The 5,600-nt window shown below is 40.5% G+C and overlaps 1 protein-coding gene across 11 annotated transcripts in view; it reads left to right on the forward strand.

The window, feature by feature from the left end:
• Positions 1 to 6, forward strand: part of LOC136852581 (calcium-transporting ATPase sarcoplasmic/endoplasmic reticulum type-like) — a 98,925-nt gene extending 98,919 nt beyond the window's left edge. For all 11 annotated transcript variants that reach the window (XR_010857188.1, XR_010857189.1, XM_067127404.1 and 8 more), the window contains one exon: positions 1 to 6. This exon is cut by the window's left edge. The gene's annotated coding sequence lies outside the window, so the exon portion shown is untranslated.
• The last annotated feature ends 5,594 nt before the right edge of the window (positions 7 to 5,600 follow it).

The following is a 5,600-nucleotide window of genomic DNA, read 5'->3' on the forward strand; positions in this document are numbered from 1 at the left end:
ACCTCACTCTCTGTCTGTCATTAACCATTCTTATTTTCCAATAAGTTTAGTTAAATGCCAGTAAGAAGCACAACTGAATGAAGAATGAAGTCATGCAGCAGAGACTTGACAATTTAAAGTCATTGTCACAGGTAAACTACATACCCAACAACATTTTCTAATGCTTTTTAAAAACCAATACTACCCTAAATGCTGTTACTACAAAATCTTTCAAGTATCAGGTGACATTACTTGATGATAAGCCAACTGGTGAATGCCAATTAAAGCAGAGTACAGTATATGACTGCAAAACACTGTGGACAAGAAGTATAAATAATTATTTTGTTATAATTTTGTTATATATACAAACCTCTTAATTTACACATACATTTACACCATTATATCCTCATGTCATCCTAGGCCTAGGTGAGGTGAAACAACAAAATGATACAAACTGTACAAACTGCAGGCAAGAAAGAAAGCACTCCAAGACAAATAAGAGTTCCATATATGCAGTTATAAATTTAGCATGGTTATACAAAGAAGAAAACTTATATTATCTTTGGCAAGTCAGTGTACTGTAGGATGTGAAAGCAGCTCTGCTGCCTTCTAAATGCTTGGAGAGGTAAAGGAGTTAATAAAAGAAACCTATTACTATTTAAAACCAAAGATATTCCTTGGGATCTTACTAACTAGAACACACTTGTCCAAATACTGCCCTGATACAGTGGAGAAAGTGAGAATATAATTTGCCAATGCTCATCATGAGCAAAAGTAGCTCTCCTGCTTAAAAAATAAGTTAGTTGCCTTGTACTCAAGATGGAGATACAGTATTGCTATGAGAAAGTATATGGTGAAATTTGCTACTCACCTGCCCACTCACACTACCAGCCCTAGTATACTCATGTTCGAGGAATGATGGACGACTTTCTCAAGACATCACATGGCAAAAGCTGACTATAGCTTACAATACCCTGCATTGAAATTGTAACCAAAGGAAATATTTCTTTATAAAGTGAACTGATACTGATACACTGTACCTCAAGGGAAGTTACTTTTACCAGATAACCTAATCATCTCCAGTATGAAGGCATCTCAGCAAACTTTTACCTGATCTCTTGCTATTTGAAGAGCACGAGAAACCCCACACTTACAAGGCAGGGATCCCAATTTTGAAGTTTACAGTTCGAGAACACAATGTTGACAAGATAGTTATCATTAACATTCCTCCCCTTATCAACATACTCTCCTAGGAAGCCTCAAAGTCAGGAAGGGCTTAAGAAAGGCTTCCTGTAGTGACAGATCTAATAACCACTGCACATGGATGCCTGAACCCAGTGGTACAGTATTTACAAGTTTGCATTTCTTATATTGATAAGAAATAGGAGACTAAGATGTTGCTAAGGTAACATCTGGTAGAACTAGAGGAAATGGATGTTATTTGAGGAATTATGATGTATACAAAATTACCAGAGCACATTCTTGTACATTCATTTTCAAAAGCTGATAATTAAATCCAGTATTTTGTATGAATACATATATGTTAGTTTTTTCATTTCTGCATTACTTTGTGCAATATATTTCATATGCCAATTTGATTTCTTGGTACTTGCATTCCATAAAAATTTTATTAATCATAAGTGTGGGTGAATCTAAGTTTAGAATGGTTTGCACTAGGCTCAGGCATCCATTGGCAATGGTCATCAGATCTGTCATTAGAGGAAGAACTTCTCTCAATCTTCCTGACTTTCAGACTTCTTAGGAGAGTATGTTTGAGCCTTCTTGATACTGGACGCAGGAGGTGTGGATGCCCCCAAAAGCCTTGGCCACAGGCTCCTTCAATGCCATGTGACTACATGGTAGATCCAGGTGTCCCAGCTATTGGGATACCTCTTCTCCACCTAAACATCAACTTTACTCTTTGTGGAGGGTGAAGAGGAATCCAAGACCAATCCATTCTACACACACAGACAGAATGCTCTGTCTAAACTAGTTGACAGAAGAGCGGAGACAGATGATCATGTCCTCTCATAACAAGTTTGCCCACAGGTTCAGAATCATGTGAGAGGAAAGTCAACATGTTTCTTCCCAACACCAGCAACCTCAAGAACTTTGCCCACTCGTCTAACAATGATACTCCAGTGGTGAGGAAGTTAAAAAGCATGTTTACCAAAGGTTGAGCCATAATACTGGCTGGGAGGAGACCATGGCTTTAGACTTCATAGAAAAAAAGAAAAAGAAGGTACTTCACCTTCTTGTTGGAATCACCACTGAAGTGCACCCAAGAGTACGCTATCAAAGGGTTCTGTGAGAGAGTAGTGGTTGCTTCTCTGAGATCACGAAGCTCAGCCAATGATTCTATTGCAAGTGCTGTCCCAACTCAGACTGAAGGGATTCATAATATGAAGGACCCTCAAGTCATACCAGATTCACCCAAAGCATGGGTTTAGATCCTCCAAAAAGAAAGGCTGACACACTAGTCTGCCTTAGTGAGCACTCTATGGACCATGGACACAAACAATTGGAGTTGGAGGTATTGATCACTGAACCACAAGCCATGGCTGACACACTCAAACCATGATCACATTCCCACAGACCTTCATATGACATGCCAAAACCAATCTAGTGAGGGCAACTGAAGAATGATCACAAGCCCTACCATGCACATACGCGAACATCAGGAGTCTCAGACAAATGCAGAACACCCCAGTGTCTGTATGACCACTCACAATGATATCTAGCAGAATTGTAAAGCTCTCTAACTTAATCCTTTGTCTGCATGCCAACTCGTGTCCAGCAAGAAGCTTCTTGTGCTCCTTGGCAGAAATGTGAAAAGGAGAAGAGCAGTAGGCAATCCTTGTGTCATGAAGGAACAGGGAGACAGTGGTTCTTAAGCAAACTTGGAAAAACTGATGTCAACCTTACTTATGGCAGATTTCCCATAAACAGGTGAATGAATACCACCAACAACCTTCAAGTGAAGTCTGACCGAACTTTCTTTAAATCTTTAGTTGAAAACCCTCATGCAGAGAGTTAACAGACTATAAACCCAAGAAGGCTCCAAAGAGAAATCAGCCTGCAGAGAGATAAGTTATAGAAAAATGTGATAAATTATTAATAAATATGAGGGAAGAGAAAATAAATCTGATAAACCTGAATTCAGGAGACGTCAGTAGAAAGCAGGAATGAATTTCTTCCTCACTTAAACATGATATTTTCATAATAAAATAAATTTTTGAACATACTTACCTGGTAGTTATATATATAGCTTAAGTCCCTGACGTCACGGCAGAATTTCAAAAACTCGCGGCAATCGCCGATCGGTAGTCAGGTGAACCACCTGTGCGCCTCTACCCAGGTACCTGGAACCATTCCAACTATTCCTCAGATCTTCCATGCCCTAGTCTCTAGAGGGGAGGAGGGTGGGAATTTAATTATATATAACTACCAGGTAAGTATGTTCAAAAATTTATTTTATTATGAAAATATCATTTTTAAACATCTAACTTACCTGGTAGTTATATATATAGCTGATTGACACCTTTGGTGGAGGGTCAGAGACAGCCAACATCGTTGGAATTTGCTTAAGGGTTAATAAACCAACTTAAGGTCCTTACCTGGATTAAGGAAGCTGACTTCAATGAACTCCTCATTTTGTCTGCTTTCCTTAAGAGGTCCAGCGATCCACTCAGGGGCTGAAGACCTCTAGGAGCTGCCAACCGTACCAACCTCTATGTGACAGACAACCTATAATACCCTTGTTCCGGGCGCCACCAAGGAACAAAATGATCATTTGACTAAATTGATGATTGTGGAAGACTGCATTCAATCTTCACAAACAACCATAAATTTTCAACCATTCCAAGGTAAGAACAAAGGGTATTGTTTTATGGAATTGATTAAGGAAGCTGAGTTCAATGAACTCCGCCTCATTATGTCTGTATTCCTTAAGAGGTCCAGCGATCCACTCAAGGGGCTGAAGACCTCTAGAGCTGCCAACCGGTGTACCAACCTCTATGCGACAGACAACCTATAATACCTTTGTTCCGGGCGTCACCAAGGAACAAAATGATCATCTGACTAAAATCAATGATTGTGGAAGACTGCGTTCAATCTTCACAAACAACCATCAAATTTCAACCATTCCAAGGCAAGAACAAAGGATATTATTTTATAGGATTGGATTAAGGAAGCTGACTTCAATGAACTCCCTCTCATTATGTCTGCATTCCTTAAGAGATCCAGCGATCCACCCAGGGGCTGAAAATCTCTAGGGGCTGTCAACCGTGTATAACCTCTATGTGACTAGACCTCCTCTCAATACCCTTGTTCCGGGCTCTACCAAGGAACTTTCATCCCAATGATTGCGGAAGACTGCGTCCAGTCTTCACAAACAACCATAAAAATTCTCAATTCCAAGGTAAGAAAAAGGGTATTGGTTTATGGGATTGTAGGGGTATTCCCTCTCCCATTACTGAATTAGATGCTATAAACGGGCACAGCGTATAGCAATCTTCGCATAATGTCTTGACTTGTTTTAGATAGTGAGAGGCAAATACTAACTTGCTTCTCCAGAAGGTCGTGTCCAAGATACTCTGCAGGGACCTGTTCTGTTTAAGAGCTACAGAGGTTGCTACTGCCCTGACCTCGTGCGTCTTTACTTTCAGAATCTTGTAGTCTATCTCTCTACATTCCATATTTGCCTCTTTTATCAACTGTCTGATAAAATAAAACAGAGCATTCTTCGACATCTATACAGAGAGCTTTTTTGACTGAACACCAAAGCCCTTCTGAATTCCTTCTTAAATCCTTTGTCCTATCCAGGTAGAGCCTTAGAGCCCTTACCGAATAGGACTCTCTCTCTCTCCTCCCCTGTTATGTCCGTTAGGTTCGGAATCTCGAACGTTCTGGGCTAGGGTTGTGACGAGTATTCATTTTTTGCAAGGAAGCCTAGTTGCAGTGAGCAGATTGCCTTACCTTGTATAAAATCTATATTCTTGCTTAGAGCATGTAACTCACTAACTCTTTTCGCTGCGGCCAAACTGACCAAGAAAAGAGTTTTCATGGTGAGGTCCTTTAAAGATGTCCTCTGCAAGGGATCGAACCTACTCCCCATGAGGAACCTCAGGACCACGTCTAGGTTCCATGCTGGTGAGTTCTCTATACACAAATTTGGGTTACAGAAATATTGGAAGAGGACACATGGTTGTCCTTGCACCATCCTCTAAATACCTCCCACTTGGATTGGTATACCTTAATGGTGGATAACTTCCTTGATTTGCGAGAGCGCCAGCTACCTCCTTCAAAAACTTCTGGCTCTTGTGAGTTTTCCGATAGTCCGAAAACAGTTACTAGTAGCGCTTGTAGGTTTTGGTAATATCTTTCCAAGTGGGGTTGTTTGAGTAGATCTACTCTCTGTGGTAGGCTACTGGAACCAATCTCTTGTCGTTTAGTAAGGGCCACAAGGGTCATTCCGGTCCTCTCATGTGACACAAATTTTTTTCAGTACCCTGTGTATTATCTTGAAATAGGGAAATGCATACACGTCCAAGTTGGACCAGTCCACCAGGAACGCTGTCTATGTATATAGCCCCGGATCTGGTACTGAGAGCAGTAAGTGT

Source organism: Macrobrachium rosenbergii, chromosome 25, assembly GCF_040412425.1.
Source record: "Macrobrachium rosenbergii isolate ZJJX-2024 chromosome 25, ASM4041242v1, whole genome shotgun sequence".
Classification (NCBI taxonomy): domain Eukaryota; kingdom Metazoa; phylum Arthropoda; class Malacostraca; order Decapoda; family Palaemonidae; genus Macrobrachium; species Macrobrachium rosenbergii.